The 17,999-nt window shown below is 42.0% G+C and overlaps 1 protein-coding gene across 9 annotated transcripts in view; it reads right to left on the bottom strand.

Moving 5' to 3' along the window:
* USP15 (ubiquitin specific peptidase 15) overlaps positions 1 to 17,999 on the bottom strand; it is a 92,220-nt gene that overhangs the window by 47,948 nt on the left and 26,273 nt on the right. The window lies entirely within an intron of this gene.

Genomic DNA, 17,999 nt, shown 5'->3' with positions numbered 1-17,999 from the left:
TTTATTAAAAATTAGTTTGGACACTAATGAAAGACATCACTTTTAAAAACAAGGTTTTTTTTATTTTATACTGAAATGTAAGTTATTAATGAAGGTGTATTAATATTGTCAAAAAACTGTAGAAATAGGTTTAAGAGCAGCTTAAAAGCACTTGTTCCATTTGTATTTTAGAACAGTGATTCCTAATGTGTTTAGGTGTCAGGATCCAGTCATATTTCCTTTCTATCTATCTCCTCCAATCTAAAATCAATCCTTACCCTTTCCTGGGTCCTGCCATACTCTCAAGGGGGAGGGTTTTTTATTACTTTCACTTCCTCTATTCACTACAAAATAATCTTTTGTTTATTTGCCTCTGCTAACCATTACAATGTAACCATTTACCTCTTATCCTATGCACCTCTGAACTTTCCTCCTTACGGGGAAGCTGGGGGGTTTTTTTTTGAAAAGATCCAACCTCCGGAATCTGGGTTATTTATCCATCATCAAAATAAGGTGTGAGGAGCTATTGCATGATCATGTACAACAGAGCCGGATCTTTCCTGGATTTAACACCTAGAAATATGCCTGGAAGAACTGCGGGGGGGGGGGGGTGCTTAGGGACTCTTTAAAACACCGATTTGTGAGGGAATCCCTCAGATCCTGTCTATCATGCCTGCTATCAATTTCTCTTAATAAAAGTTCCTGTTGAAAGAAACCGTTTCCAAGAGTTCTGCTTTCTTAAGATGTGGATTGAAGTGGTTCCTTACATTAGACAGGATCTGCAGTAATAGTCAACCTGGAAGGAAGAACCTTGCTGGGGGACTTTGCAAAAAATACAATGTCCAGATGACAAGGCAAGGAAGGGAGAACACCCCATGGAGAGGAAGCCTCCCCCCCACCGAAAACCTGCCAGCTATCGGGATCTGAAGTGTCATACTCCTCAGGAGAAGAGGTGGTGGAGATGCGTAAGCACAAATCTCGGTGGTCAAGGGGTGTTGGAAAGAAAAGCGCGTGGGAAAAGAGATCGAGAAAGGTGACCTTGAGACGGGGGAGCCCACCAACCAGAATGGAAGCAGGAGATGGAGAAATCCCTGCACATTAGCGAAGAGGAAGGAAGTTGGGCACAGCACTCGAACTGGATCCTAGAGAAAGTTATCAACCTGAGGAAAAGAACCCTCGGCTCTCTAGGGGAGGAGAATTCTGAGCCCTGCGGCCGCACCAGCACCTGGAGCTGCAGCTAGAGAGACACTGAGGGGAAATTGGAACCTGTAGTCCCGGGGACGTCTTCTGATCCAGTAGCGACCATTTCAGCGACCCCCACTCCCCGCTGACCCTCAGATGGTGATCCGGATGGAAGACAATACCACCGACAGCGAGGGGACCGATACATTCAAAGACTCCCGCCGCTGGATGCGAAATTCAAGGGGGAGCCGACATGCTTGGGGTTTTTCCTAAACCGTCCTCAGCTACATGGAAGAATACAGGCAGCACATCCCTAGCGACAAAGCCCGCATCCATATCGTGCAATCCGCTCTGGACAGGACCGGCCGCAGATTGGGTGGTGAACTTACATGACTCCAATGCCCCAGAGCTCAACGATGTCAACCATTTCATGTCCTCCCTGAGAAGACGATTTGAGTACCCCTGGCTGATCGCAAAGCCCGCAAAAGAATCAAAACGGTGAGGCAAGGCAGACAGACGGTAGCCGAATATACGCAAGAACTCTGGATCATTGCCAGCAAGCTGAACTGGCTGGAAGACATCCTTGTTAGCCATTTCAAAGATGGCCTAAATTACAACCTGTATGATGCTTGCCTGCCCCGGGGGAACCCACACCAACTCAACGAATGGTACATCCTGGCAGAGGAAGCAGAGATCGACCTACTGAAGAGGCACCATGGGGCCTCTCGCCGCCTGAGCTGATGCGCGAGCCAGAGAAGCCACTGGCTATGGCCAAGAAGCCAATGAGCTGTTTCAAATGCGGGAGAGAGGGGCATTGGGCCGTAGAATGCTGCTCGAAAGCCCCTTAGCACAACCCAGGAATCACCAATCACCGACCAGGAAATCCGGAAAGTCCCCAGCCAATCCAAAAGAACCCGCCATGAGAGCGATAGAGGCTGTGGAGTCCCCAATCCCTGCCCAATGTGGGAAAAGAACTCCAGCCTACACCGCAGGGCCGGTGGACACCTCAGACGACAGCTTGAAGGGCGAACCCCTGGTAAGTGGACCCATCGCACCCATCCTTAAGACAGTGACTATATTAGCTCCCTCCATGCCCGAAGCTGTCAAAGTGAAAGTCTTAATAAACTCTGGCTGCACCCACTGCCTCATTAGCCTGAGGCTAGTGAGGAATTTGGGCAGACCGGTGAGGAGGCTAAAACAACCAATCAAATTTGGCCAGTTAGATGGGTCAATAGCAGGGGGGGAAACCATGGGGAAGACATAATGTTTGTAGTAACTCCAGGCATGGAACGCCCATTGATCCTAGGGCTGGAATGGTTAAAGAAATGGAACCCCTAGGTAAATTGGAGCAGGGCTTTTCAACCGGTGGTACGCGTACCATCAGTGGTACGCGAGCACCTGGCTGGTGGTACGCGTAGGACGGGTTTAAAAAAATGGTAAAAAAATGTAAAAAAAAAGTGTAAAAGTGGATGAGATGAAGCGGCAGCAGTGCCACACAGGTTTGTGGCAAAGTCAGTTGGAACTGCACATTGCCTGGGTCCTACTGAGAGCCCAGGATCGAAGTGCACAGCTCCAGCTGATTGGCTTCGGCCTTGGGGGCGGCAAGCAGCCTCAAGCAGTCTTCAGTAGAGATTCTGCTGGAGCTGTGCGATGCATTGCCTGGGTCCCCCCACGCCCCCAGATGCCCTCACTTCCCCCAAGTGTTTTTTTACTCACCTGCTTTCAGCAGCATTCCCTTTCTCCTGTCCTTCTCAGCCTTCGCCAGGTATTTGTGAGACAAGAAAAAAAAGTTCCATGAGACTTTCTAACTTCTCACGAGAAGTTAGAAAGTCTCCTGGAACTTTTTTTTTTACCCACAAACACGTGGCAGCTGTACCATGACACAAAATCAGTAGGGCATTTTGGATTTGTAAAAACATTACATTACATTTAATTAAAAGGCAATTTTGGTGGTCATCCATGCAAAAGGACATAGAAAATTACATGGCCAGCTGCCCAACGTGTGCAACTGCTAAGAGGTTGCAAGGGAAATCGGCCGGACTGTTACAACCAGTGGCGAATCCCTCAGCTCCCTGGAGGGAAATAACCATGGATTTTATAGTGGAATTACCAGAAAGCAATGGGAATACTGTCGTCTGGACGGTCACGGACTTGTTTTCCAAACCAGGTGCACTTTATCCCTTGCCAAAAGATTCCCACCACAAAAGCCTTAGCGAAACTTTTCATGCAGCATATTTACAGATTGCATGGGGCACCCCAACACATTATATCTGATAGGGGAGTGCAATTTATGTCTGCATTCTGGAAGGAATTTTTATCCCTTTTAGGGACCACTCAGGGACTGACATCTAGTCATCATCCTCAAGGGAACGGCCAATCAGAGAAAGCTAACTCAGTACTTGAGCAATACTTAAGATGCTTCATTAATTTCCAGCAATCGAATTGGATGGACCTACTCCCTTTCGCAGAAGTTGCCTACAATAACGCAGCCCACTCCAGCACAGGCTACACTCCTTTTCAAATAGCCAACAGTCAAAGTTTCAACCCCATGCCAGAATTAATCCCAAACGAACCAGCAATCCCATCACTGAAAGAGTGGATAGAACAATTACAAAACACCTGGCCAATAGTTAGAAAAGCCTTAGACAAAGCTAGGAAAGCATACAAAGCACAAGCAGATAAAAAAAGAGCTGAACCTACACCATTCATGTAGGAGAAATGGTATATGTGTCTTCAAAATATCTAAAATCCCTACAACCTTGTAAAAAACATGGACCAAAATATATAGGACCTTTTCCAATTAAAAGAATCATAAACCCAGTAACAGTAGAATTAGAATTACCTGAAAATCTCAGGCAAATACACCCGATCTTTAACTGCAGTTTACTGAAAAGAGAACAATAGTCATCCTTACGGCCAAAAATCTCCCCCTCTACCTCCAGTCATGGTGGAAGGAGAACACCACTTCGAAATAAAGGAAATCCTAGACTCTAGGAGATATCATGGGACAACTGAATACTTAGTAGCCCTGAATCTGTTAAAGAAGTTTCATATAGAATATCCTAACAAGCCAGACTAACTTTTATACCTGTTTTATTTTCTCTACAGGTGGATTTCTCTTATTTTTAAGGAGGGCAGGATGTCAGGATCCAGTCATATTTGCTTTCTATCTATCTCCTCCGATCTAAAATCAATCCTTACACCTTTCCTGGGTCCTGCCATACTCCCAAGGGGGAGGGTTTTTATTACTTTCACTTCCTCTATTCACTACAAAGTAACCTTTTGTTTATTCGCCTCTGCTAACCATTACAATGTAATCATTTGCCTCTTATCCTATGCACCTCTGAACTTTCCTCCTTACGGGGCAGCTAGGAAAGGGGGCGGGTTGAAAAGATCCAGCCTCCGGAATCTGGGTTATTTATCAGTCATCAAAATAAGGTGTGAGGAGCTGTTGCATGATCGTGTACAACGGAGCCGCATTGATGTTATCTTTCTTGGATTCAACACCTAGAAATATGCCAATCTGAATTGCCCGGAAGAACTACGGGGTGGGGGGTGCTTAGGGACACTTTAAAACATTGATTTATGAGGGAATCCCTCAGATCCTATCTATCATGCTTGCTATCAATTTCTCTTAATAAAAGTTCCTGTTGGAAGAAACCATTTCCAAGAGTTCTGCTTTCTTAAGATGTGGATTGAATACCCTTTGAGAATCTGATAAAGAACATAGAGCTTCTTCACAGAAAAATGTGCATTTCAGACAATGTTTTGCATACAATTTATTTTATTGCACTGTAAGTTAATTTTTCTTAACAAAAAATATAAAAATAGACTTTTGAAGATTGATGTCTCTCACATTTGTTGTTCATGGAAAAATGTCAAATTCCTTAAAAAAATCCACACTGTATAAATATAACAAAAATAAAGTTTAATTTTCCTCTAAAGTGAATTTAAGGAGAATGTAATGTTGCTTGGCTTCAATCAGATGTTGAAATTGAAGTGTTGCATTTGATATGGAAATGTGCATGTCACCTTTGATATCTAAATTATTTTGATTTTTTTATATTGATGAAACAAGTGCTAAAAACCATGACTGACAAAAGTAGATGGTACCAAATGGAATCAGAACTCCCATGTTTTGCTTTATTAGAACAAGGATACACTTCTCCAAAACTTTTCAAGTTGAATTCATCAACATCATTTGCTCTGTTCTCAAATCACTGAGGTTACCTTTGGCAGGATCTGCATCTCTGATGTTGTCTATATCAGCAAGGAAAGAACTATAATATACATCAAATTTAAAATGCCTGAGCAGAAATAACCTTCGAAAGAGTTCTGCAGAATTTCCACATGTTTGCAGATACCAGTGAAGAATCTGACAATACTTTGTCTGCAGCCTATAGGAGTGCTTCTTCCAGCAATGGAAAGTTCCCAAGTTCTTTCAGAATGGCAACTTGGCCAAAAGAGTTCATTATTTTTAGCTGCATCTATAATGGTATCTAAAAGGCCTTGAACAATAAGATCTGTCTTATTCATATGGCCAAAAATATCTGCTAAGGTTAAAGAATGAACAAAGTCTTCTCTATCAAAACTGTTGAGATAGGGCTTTTTTTCTGTCTCAAAAAAAGTTGCCTTAAGTTCAACGAATTGTTTCAAGACTTGTCCAGTGGAAACAAACAAACTTTTGCATATTAGAGAAGAGCTTCTTATTCTGCTCCTCTGTCTTGACAAAGATTCTTGAAAAGGTAATGATTTAAAGTTTTGGCTTTAATGTGTTGTGGGATCAGATAAGGTTTTGTTCAGAACTGTTGGCAGATTCCTTGATATCAGTCCATATTTATGTATAAAGCAATGAATCGTGATGATATGATGAAGCATGAAACAGCAAAAACAGATATGTTTCCAAAAATCACAGATGCTCCATTTGTGTACCGAATACCAAAATTTTTCCTTTTCTGTTCATCATTTTAGAATATCTATAGCATTCATAGTTCCTAAAAGAGATTCATAAAATTGGAATTCTATGATGGGATTAACATCCACATAATAGGTGAAAACTGGGAGGTGCCTATAGTCTCTAGTTTTATCCAGTTGCATTTTGATGGGAAATGGTATAGCTGCCAATTCCTCCACAACATCAAAATATTACATGAAATCTTAATAATGACATCATTCGAAAGAATGCTGTTTCCATTTTTTTTTCTCATTCTGAACCACAAATTTCGGAAGGATGCTTAAAGACAGGGTTGTGGAAACTCAAATTCTTCTCAAGTTTTAGCTTTTTGAAATTGAATGTTCTTGACACACAAAAAAGTCACATTTATGTATTTTCAGAAAGGACAGACTATGACATGATCTAAACAAAAACACACGTCCATAATTATGAAGGCAGTATAAGTTATCTTTAATACCTATTAATGAAAACTGTTCTATATGTTATAGCATGACTGTGATATCTAATCACATATAGTAGCATTCTGTGCCACCCTATGTTTGTTTTCAGTGAAACAATATCTTAACACAGGTAGTCCTCAACTTACAACTGTTTATTTAACAATGGTCAGAATTACAATGGCCTTGGAAAGGTGCCTTATGACTCATAAAGCACCTCTGGCCATTACAAACATTGTTTTACCAACCTTGCAGTCACATAATCATGATCTGGGTACCTGGCAATCTGTTTGCACTTATGACCAGTTGCCAAATACTCTGTGATTACTGTATGTGATTGCCATTTGCAATCTTCTCTGATGGTTTCCCCAGGAAGTTAATGGTGAAGCTGGCAGAGAAGGCTGCAAACTGCTGCCACCTGCCAAGAGAATTACCTCTTGGCTCTGGGAGCTGGTTGAAAGAGCTGTTTTCCAAGGGAAACTGACCTCTTTTGGTGGGGTTAGAAACGGAGCCAAAATCTTGAAGATTTTGGCTCTGTTCCTGTATCCTGCCAAAGGAATTCCCTTCAGAGAACAATGGAGAGCTGAACTACTTCAGTGGGGTGAAGAAACAAAACCAAAATATTAAAGATTTTGGCAGTTAGACAGAATAGAGCTGGAAGGGACCTTGGTGGTCTTCTAATCCAGCCCCCTATTCAAGCAGGAGGACCTATGCCATCTCAGACAGGTGATTGTCCAGTCTCTTTTAGCACCCACTATTTCTGGGGCTAAGCTGTTCCACTGGTTGATTGTCCCCACTGTCAGGAAGTTTCTCCTTAATTCCAGGTTGCTTCTCTCTTTGATCAGCTTCCAACCACTGTTTATTATCCTTCCCTCTGGTGCTCTGGTGAACAACCTGACTCCCTCTTCTCTGTGGCAGCCCATCAGATACTGGAATACTGCTCTTATGTCTCCCCTATTTCTTCTTTTCTTTAGATTGGCCAAACCCAAGTTCTGCAGCCGTTCTTCATACATTTTGGTCTCCAGGCCCTTGATCATCTTAGTTGCTCTTCTCTGAATTTCTTTCAGACTCTCAACATCTTTTTTGTGATATGGTGACCAAAATTGGCTGCAGTATTTGAGGTGTGGTCTTACTAGGGCTTTATAAAGTGGTACTAGTACTTTGTGTGATCTTGATTCTATGCCTTTGTTCATACAACCCAGGACTGTATTAGCTTTGAAGGAGTTCCCTTCTGTGCAGAGAGGGAGCTGAACTCCTTTGGCAGGCAGCTATTTCAGCCAGCCCCCAGAGATGAGAAGGAGTCAAAATCCAAGCAAGGAGCAAAGAGTCAGCATGGTAAGATAAGGAGAATGGGGTGTCTTAGGTGGGTCAGGGAGGTTTTGGAAAGTCTGGTGCAGGCTATGTGCAAGTATCTCTTTATTTAAGGGCTGTACATCCTGTTTGGAGTTTTGCTGGGAGGGCTTTCAGCTATTGAGTGGAGAAACAGCATACTAAAAAAAAAAGAGCATGGCATGCTTAAGAGGGATGCAGAGGTTCTGGGAGATCTGGTGCAGGCTGCAGCAAAAGTATTCCTCTGCTCAGGGGCTGAAAATACTGCTTGGATTTTTTCAGAGAGGACTTTCAGCTCCTGAGTGGAGATTTCCAGGTTCTCACACTCCTTATCTGGGATTCTGCATGCTTAAAGACACACACAATCACTTAACAACCAACACGGGTAATGCTGATATTGCAGCTAGTCATCTGACATCTCGCTTAATGACTGCTTCACTCAATGATTGAGGTGCTAGTCCCAAACTGTAGTTGTAAGTCAAGAATTACCTGTAATATCTCTTGACATAAAGATTTTTCGACAATGTTTAAATTAAAGGAAACAAAAAAAATGTATATGTGTGGTTGATTCATGCTGTGTTTTAGAAATATCACTACATATAAAAAATGTGCTTCATATCTCCTTGTATAAAATTTATCATATTTTTATTTGTAAACCATGGAATCACTTGGATAGTGACATGGTTGGTGTGTAAATTTGATTAATAAATAATCAAAATACTAATTTATGATGTCTAAAAATCAAGATGAGCCTCATATAGAAATGTTGATAATTGTCATAAACTGGTTAAAAGAAAAAGCACTTGTTGCTGTTCAACTCTTTTTTTTAAGATGATCTTAACATACATCACTGTATATAACAGACAGAAGGCCATATTTCACTACTTTGTACTCTAGCATTCCATCTCTGCTTATTATCCTCTAGTCTAGACATAAAATATGGATCAAGAAAGTAAAGTTAAAGCTGAAATAAACTAGCTTCTTTAGACCATATTTAAAAGTAATAGTGAAACAGGGCAACATGACCCTGCAATACTAAGTAGAAAAAAGAGCTTCACTAATTACCTTTCTGAAAGTTAAGATTTAAAACTGATGTTTTGATTATCCACTATTTAATTTTTTTACAAATCTTTATGAATACTAGACCATGAAAATATAAGAACTTTGGATTATGTAGATATTCAATAAGTACCCACAGAAAAGTTATGTTTTAAAACTTTCCTTCAATGCTTTTTAGAAATGCATTTATAATCTGTTTTTGTTTGTTAATAATGTAATTTATTGTTTATTTTTGAAATATATATGGCTTCCCAATTCAGATATAGGTGAATCTGTGTGGCATACATCAAAAAAGACTACATAATTATAGTTAAGATTGCAACTACAATTAATAGGTAATTGGTAATCCACAACTTGTATTATACCAGTAGGGATAATTGTACAGAATGTTTCAGGAGTAATCATTCAGAGGGCAGATATTGCAATAGAAAAGTATATATTATTAAATGCTCTGTGACTAAAATCAGGAAGTTGAAATTCATTAGAATGTTCTGGGTTTAAAGACCAATAGGATCTAACATTCTCCCTTGGAAGAAAAAAAAGCCCACTGTTAGCAAAAGATCACAATACTGCCTCAGAGGCACAATCATGATGACCATGATCCTTTGGCATCAAAAGCCATTTCAAGATATTTAAAGCTCAGGTTTCCATTTTCTTTTCCTGAAGGCCATAATAATTGAATGTAACAGAATTGCTCACTTCAGATGACTGATTTCTTTCCTCTTTTGAGCCCAACTTGAATTTGGTATACATCTGCATTTAAAAGGATGGATCCCCTGCAGATTACTAGTTGGTAATGAAAAAACTTGGGTTACTGAGAGTTGATGTCATCAAATAAATATATAGATTGAATAAGAAAACAGCCAAAATGCATTCTTGATGGACCCCTCTCTGCATGTTTATTGCCTTTAGTAAGATTACTTGCAGGAAGTGTTTCAATACAAATAGTCTGAAGGAAAAAGAAGCTCCTTGTCAAGCAGCATATTGCAAAGTTTTTTCTACAAGACATTTCTTGAGACATATTCAAACGATAAATTGAAATCCAGAAGTCATGCACAGGGAAGGTTGCCATTCTTGTATATGCTTCTGGGTAAGATGATGGGAAACAAGTATGTGAGTTGAAGCCAGATTGTTCAGTAATTTCTTTGCCTCAATCTAATCCTGAAATGTAATATTTTGGCATATGATTTATTGATTTAAATAGGTAATTAGCTGGATCTTACCTGTTTTCTTTTTATAGATGTGTATGATGCTGGTTACCTTGCCTGCCAATTATCACTTTGGTTGATAGGTATAAGCAGAAAAGCTTGTATTGGAGCCTACTACTTGGGACTCAGTTTTATTGCTTTTGGCAAAACTTGGTCAATGCCTAGAACCTTGCCCATCTTCAGAATTCTCTATGTATCCCACATGGGACTCTTCTATAAGTAAGCTAGTGTGGATTTCATGCTGGTTAGAAATTGTAGTAATTCATGGAAGCTGTTGTGTGCTTATCATTCCACTAGAGATGTACTCTGTTATTACATAGAATAACAGAGTTGGAAGGGGGACTTTGCAGGTCATCTAGTCCAAACCTCCACCCAAGCAGGAGACCCTACACCATTTCTAACAGATGGCAGCCCAGTCTCTTCTTGAAAGCATCCAGTGATGAAGCTCCCACAACTTCTGATGGCAATTTGTTCCACTGGTTGATTGTTCTCACTGCCAGAAAATCTCTTCTTATTTCTAGGTTGAATCTCTCCTTGATCAGTTTCCATCTGTTATTCCTTGTCTGGCCTCCGGGTGCTTTGGAAAATAGGTTGACCCCTCCTCTCTGTGACAGCCCCTCAAATATTGGAACACTGCTATCATGTCTCTCCTGGTCCTTCTCTTCACTAGACTAGCCATGCCCAGTTCCTGTAACCATTCTTCGTATATTTTAGCCTCCAGTCCCCTAATCAGCTTTGTTGCTCTTTTCTGCACTTTTTCTAGAGTCTCAACATCTTTTTTTTAGTGTGGAGACCAAAACTGGATGCAGTATTTTAGGTGTGGTCTTATTAAGGCTTTATAGAATGGTATTAGTACTACACATGATCTTGATTGAATCCCTCTGTTAATGCAATTTACCGTGTTTCCCTGAAAATAAGACCTACCCCCAAAATAAGCCCTAGTTAAAACCCCGCCCATTCTGTCCCACCTCACTGCCGCAACGGGACAGGAGAGCACACATCACATCACTGCCATGAGACAAGGTAGGTGGGGGAGGGGGTGGAGCTGCCCCACATCCTCTTCCTTGCTTGGCAACCTTCCCTTTCACTCTCCTCCTGAGCCCGACTGCCATGCTACGGAGGATGGGTGGGGCAACTCAGTCACCTTACTCAGTCTCCGTCCTCCGTTCGAGCCAGGGAGGAGTGACAGTGAAAGGCTCTGCTGCTGTTGTACACCACTGGAGGGGTTTTCTTCGCGCTACGCCCTGCAGATCACTTGCCCGGCGGCAGCTACATCCTCCTTCTCCTCTAACTCTCCCATGGCTTGTGTCGTGACCAGGCAGTGCAAGCCTCCCCTGCTGCCTCCCTCCACCAGCCCTCTGTTGTCACCACCGAAGAGAACAGAAAACAGGGAGGGGGCAGCTCTCCGCAGCGATCCAGAGCCCAGAAGAGCACTTTCTTGCCACCCTGCTTTGCCCCGTATCTCCCTTCTCTGTTCTGGAAATGGCAGGCCCTTTTTTGCCACTTCTCCTCCTGGCGCTATGTTCCTCCTTCATATGGAAGGATGCTAAGCACCGGGAAAACTGCAGCAGCTGGAGGTGGGCGAGGAATGCCAGGCTCCCCTTCCCCAGTGGTTCTGCAAAGCCCTTGACGTTTTGCATGGAGGAGTGAATCCACTTCCCTCAGGGTTGGCCTCGGCACCCACTTCAGACGGAAAACAGAAGAGCTTTGCTCTTTTTCTCCACCCCCCTCCTTGCTTTTCTGCCTTAAAACATGTCCAGAGCAGACATGTTTTCCTCCTGATCAGCTAAAGTTACGGAGCTAACAGTTTGATTTTTGTAAAAAGCTGAGTGTACTGGTATGTGTGAATCCAGCTAGGCCAGCCCTGCGGGAAGTGGATCCACTCCACGCATAACCTCTCCATGGAGCTGGAGAGCTTGGCGCACCACTGCCCAGCTCCTCTCTCTTCTCAAAAGCATTTCTTCACTAACCTACTTTCCAGCTCCACATTTCTCTGCTGCTGGGACTACGGTAAAAAAAAAAGTTCAATCAAACCTTCCTTCGCGAGATCTTTTTTTTTTTTCATGAGAAGTTGGAAGGTCTGGTTGAACTTTTTTCCCCCACCAGCAGCCCCACAAACCTATTTTGTTTCCCTGCATGTGGTGGCGGAGAAATGCGACAGAGAAACACGATGGAGCTGGAAAGCAGATAAGTGAAGAAATGCTTTTGGGAAGAGAGAGGAGCTGGGGAGTGTTTCTTCTTACGGCAGAAAGTGCAGGGGCTGTAATCATGGCCCAAAGTCTGGCATGAAAATTCATGAGGGAGGCGGCAGGAGCACGGGGTACTGCTGCTGTTCAGGAACCAAAATGGGATGTCTGCTGGCAAGCATGACTTTCGGGGTCCCATCACAGTATGGAGCGAGATCCCCCGCAGCGATGCCCCTTTGGAAAATCGGGAGCAGCAGCAGCAGAATCATGGAAAGGTTCATCTGAAGTTTTTTCAGTCTTTTGATGAATGGGGAGGATCCTTTAAAGGATCTTTAAAGAAAGTAAAAATTTCTGTCAGCGAAAATCCAGCAGTGGGGAAAAAACCCTGGTCTCACATAAAGGGGAATCTGCACCACCCACCTCCTCCCATGCCTTCACTTTGCTCAATCGATCAGCCAGCTACCATAGAAGGGAGGTTTAGCAGGCCAAGCACACAAGCAGATGCATGGGAGAAGGCAGGTGGTGCAGATTCCCTGTACGTGAGACCAGTGTTTTTTTTCCCCATGGCTGGATATTTGCTGCCAGGCTGCTTAACTTTAAGTTTACTTGATGCAGAATGCAGATCCTTCCCAGATGCTACCCAACAGCCTCCACTACCTCCTGCTGGAGCTGCCCCTTGCAACCCAGAGACTGGGCGGGGTACCCCCTGTGTTGTCTGGCTTCAGTGAGTGTCTGGCAGGTGGAGGGAGGTAGCTCTACCACCGCCATCTTGCCTCAACTCTGGCAGCGGCAGGCCAGTGGCGGGGGGTGCGCCCCAGAGATCGTACTGGATATCCACGGTTTGGCAGCAGGCCGGGTAGAAGGCAACTTGGCAGCAGAAGAGCTGCAGGTGAGGTAGAGGCTGAAGGCTCCCAGGAGCAGCCCCACGCCCACCTCACATAGCTGGTAATCAGGACAGGCAGGCCCGGGGACAGTGCCACTGCAACTGAAGGCGGAGCGCAAAACCATGATTGCTGCCTGCTCCAGAAATCACAAGGTGAGCTGCAGAAGAGAGGGCCCCTCGGTGGCAAAGTTGCTTGGCACCGCAGGCATGGCAGGGGCTAGTGAGAATGTGTCAGAGATATGGAACAAGAGGCAGATCCAGGCCGAGCTCAGGGTGTCGCTTTACCCACATTGCCGATCCCGGCCGCAGTAAGGTCAGCAGGAACGGCAGGTGGAGGCCACTCCCACTCCTGTCAGCTCTTGTGCCGCCTTCTGTATGTGAAAAAAATATGACATCTCCTGAAAATAAGACCTAATGCCTCTTTTGGAAGCCAAAAAAAATAGAAGAACAGATCTTATTTTGGGGAAAACATGGTATGATTGCATTGGTTTTATTGACTGCCACTGCACACTGTTGGCTCTTATTTAATTGATTGCCCACTAAGACTCCAAGATCCCTCTCACAGTTATTGCTATTAAGACTAGTTTCACCCAATGTACTTTTGTTTTTTCTTGTCTAAGTGTAAGACTTTACTTTTCTCTAATTGAATTTCATTTTGTTAGATAGGGCCCAGTGTTCAAGTCAATCAAGATCCATCTGGATCTTGAGCCTATTATCTAGGGCAGTGGTGTCAAACTGCCGGCCCATGGGCCGGATGCGTCATCAGGAAGCCGCGCCCACCCCATTGCCGGCAATGGCAAAACTGTCCTGATATGTTGCGCGATGTCATGTGATGTCACGAGTTTGACATGTCTGATCTAGGGTGTTGGCTATTCCTGCCAGCTTAGTATCATCTGCAAATTTGATAAATTCCCCTTCTATTCCCTCATCTAAGTCATTTATGAAGATATTGAAGAGTACTGGGCCTAAAACAGAACTTTGTGGTACCCACTGCTTACTTCCCTCCATGTAGACGTAGTACCATTAAGGACTACTCATTGAATATGGTTTGTCAGCCAGTTACAAATCCATCTGATGGTGATGCTATCTATCCCATTTTTTAAAGTTTACTAAGAAGTAGGTTGTCAAATGCCTTGCTGAAGTCTAAGTATATTATGTCTACAGCATTTCGCTGGTCTACTAATTTAGTCACTTTGTCAAAGAATGAAATAAGATTGGTTTGGAATGATCTGTTTTTAACAAACCCGTGCTGACTTTTAGTTATTACTTTACTCATTTCTAGATCATTACCGTTCTGTAATTGTGTAGTGGAGTGTTTCTCAACCTTGCTGGCTGGGAAATTCTGGGAGTTGAAGTCCACACATCTTTAAAGTTGCTGAGATTGAGAAACGCTGTTGAAGGTGTAGTTCATCTGGCATGGCCAACGCTTTACTCTGTACTATTGTTGGTATTACTGGGAAGTCATTCCAAACATGACTTGTTTTTCACATTGAGCAGTGAATGAACTATACTGTGGGAAGCCAGTAATAGTCAATAGTGGATCATCCCCAAAAGGTGTATTTGGCAGGATAGTCACAATGATGGGGCCATTTAAAATGTAAGAGTTCAAATGGATGACTGACACAAGGTTAAACCTCAGGTCTTTGGCAACTTCAGATATTTGGGTAATAATGAAGTCTCTAACATTTCTCCCTTTGAGCAAGACTTATCTTCTAAAGAAGGCCTGGTCATTGGCATCCATTCTTAAAATCTACTTTTTTTGCTTAACATTAATATTTTTTCAAAAATTGCTATTATTACTTGGGTATAGAGTTCTAGTACCTAGCTCAAGGTTGATTTCTTAAATGTTATCATTACTGGCAACACCCTCAAAAAATGACTGAACATTAATAGAAGAGATATACAATATTCCTAGATTATAATTGCTTTAGATCTGCTGGTTATGTTGCACAGAGTGGTGAAATGTGGTTTTTTTTCTCTGCCAGACATATGCTCTCTAATATGAACCCCCACCATGACATAACAATTTTTTATACATTTCCAAGTGGAAAAATGTAAAACAAGCATCAATTAAAAACAGTTGATTTCTAAAGTCCAGTCAGCTACAAGATTATGAGGAGTTAATATGAATTATAAATATATTTAAATATATAAATATAATATATAAATACATAAATATAATATGAATATTTGTATCTTACAACATGCACTCTGCCATCTGAGGTACAATCTTACATCTGTTATCAAGTTAATTTAATGGACCAGTAGCAAAAGATATTACCAAAAATAAACAAACAAAAAACATTGAGTCCCAAAAGTTTTCTTAGATATCATTCTGTATTTAGATATAACTAGAAAACTATACAATATTTTTTCAGAGGTATTTCCATACCTTGAAAATAGCCCATGTTGAACGGTTTAGTAGAAACAAACATCAACAGCTGACCAAAATGTTTTATGACATTTTGTATTATGTCATAAAATGCTACAGGCTAAGATTTATGTCATAAAATGGTTCATAAAATTAAACAACTTTGATACCACAAGAGTCATGGGTCCTAGATTTTGGACACATTCTGTAAGTTAGTTTATTTGAGGTACCTTGGCTGAAAAAGTTCTGCCCTATGATATACCGTTTTATCCAATTATAGACATGAAAATTTCAGTAGTACATAGATGGATACACTGTTCAGATACCATTGTTTCTTTTTTCACAAACAATTCTCCAATATTAGAAGGAAAAATAATGACCAAATAATCCAGAGCTTAAGTTTTGTTTAAAAATTCTCAAATACTCCAGAGATTATTAAATTTTGTTTAAAGTCCTATATCAACGGTACTGAGTCTTATTTTTAATACAACAATTAAAAATACTCTTTGCAGCTAGTTTTCAACTTATGACCACAATTGGGACCAAAATTTCACTAAGAAATGTGATCATAAAGCGTCACTAAGTGACAGTATCATTTAGGGATGGCAATCCTGGCACATCCTGTTGCTGTCATTAACTAAGAATCACAACTCATTGAGTACCCACTCCAACTGAAGCCATTCCAGGCTTGGTCTTTCCCAGCTCAAGCCTCAGTAAAGGAACTGCCTCCTCTTCAACTTCCCCCATATATGCCCCCCATTCTGCCCTTTTAGCTGCTCTGCACCTTGCCTTGCAGGGTAGCAAATAGCTCCAAAATCGCACAGCTCTGTGGTTGCTTGCTGCACTGCAGCTCATGGACTTCTTGGTGCACCATACCCTGGGACTGCAACATGCGGCCCCAGTAGCATGGTACAAAGCCACAGTGGCCTGGAAATCCTCAGCCACCCCAGGCTAGTTCCTGCTGCCTTCCCCAGTGTGCCCTCCAAGGCCCCTGCTGTCCTGTACTCTGCTGCCCCAGCTGACCTTCGCTCTTTTCTTGCTCCCACTGTTAATGACAGCTGCCTGCCCTGGCTCTTCATGAGGCAGCTGCTGAATATGTGAGCCCATCTTCCTAAATCTCACAAAGAAACTGCCATGAACAACCTTGGGAAGAAAATCTTGTGCAACCAGCAGCTACCTCGTAAAGGACCAGACTGAGTATGTCTGGTCAGCAGCGAGAGCATAAAAATCATGAAGATCAACTAGGGCAGCAGGGGTCACCAAGTGCAATGGGCAAAAGGGGATGGATGGGGGGAGATAGGTAGATGATAGAGTTAACAACCCCGTGCAGTTGTTAAATGTGGGCAGGTTGCCAAGTGTCTGAATTTTTGTTACATGGCTGTTGGGACCCTGAGGGGCCATAACTTTAGGGATTAGTCATTAAGTCCCTTTGTTCAGTACCTCTTGAACTACAGTCACTGAACAAATGGTAATAAATCAGAACTACCTGTATAGAATAATTATAAATTACAACTGTAATTGTCTCTCCTTTTATTTTGATATGTAATAATTTATATGATCACGTATGGAAGCCATTTTATCACAACTCTGCTGAACAAATATTTAATTAAATTTGATACTTTTATGTGACAAAATACAGAATAAGTTGTAACAATATGATTTCTAAAAAGTTAACATCAATTTGCATATTGTTTAGTTTGGGTAAGTTTTTGCTTAAAAATAATTTGAAAAAATATACAAAGAATGAGTGTTCTGTGGAGTCCTAAGTGTAAATTTTATAAAACGCTTAAATCAAAAGCAATGAAGAACATTAGTAGAATCCAAAGTAAGTTTCTAATTCCGACTGTACATTAGGCTAGAAATAATTGTAAAGAAACACAGTTCTAAATTATGTGATACTCAATTAAAATAGTGAATGGTACAATCTGTCTATCCCAATCCTGCCATGCATTAAGTCCATAGAATCACAGTGTAAGGACCCACCCCACTTTGCATCGTAAGAAGACAGAACTCTTGGAATATTTCTTCCAACAGGCATCTTTATTAAGAGAAAATGGTTGCAGGTGTTCTAGACAGGATCTGGGGCCCAAGCCCTACAGTTCAAGATTTTAAGGGGTCCCCAGTAGCCCCACCCCATCATCTTCCCAGCGACAATGCCAGGCTCTACATTTCCACCCCCTTTTGCTCACTGCCGGCGGAAGGGAGACTTCAGAGAGGAACAGATCAAAGCTGATGGCCCCCATTCTTATGCTTAGTCCTTTTGGTGATATCCATATTCAAGTCCTTTGAAGTTGTACTGAAGGAAGTGAGGGCCATAAAACCCGTTTGTTCACCTCCCCTTCATCGTATGACAGAATCCAGAGAGGGCAGAAATTGGGTTTTCCATAGTTGATAACTAGAAATGAAATGTA

Source organism: Crotalus tigris, unplaced genomic scaffold, assembly GCF_016545835.1.
Source record: "Crotalus tigris isolate CLP2741 ecotype Arizona unplaced genomic scaffold, ASM1654583v1 scf7180000019583.1695794, whole genome shotgun sequence".
NCBI lineage: Eukaryota > Metazoa > Chordata > Lepidosauria > Squamata > Viperidae > Crotalus > Crotalus tigris.
The sequence above is the reverse complement of the archived record's forward strand: the minus strand, read 5'-3'. Positions and strand labels throughout refer to the sequence as shown.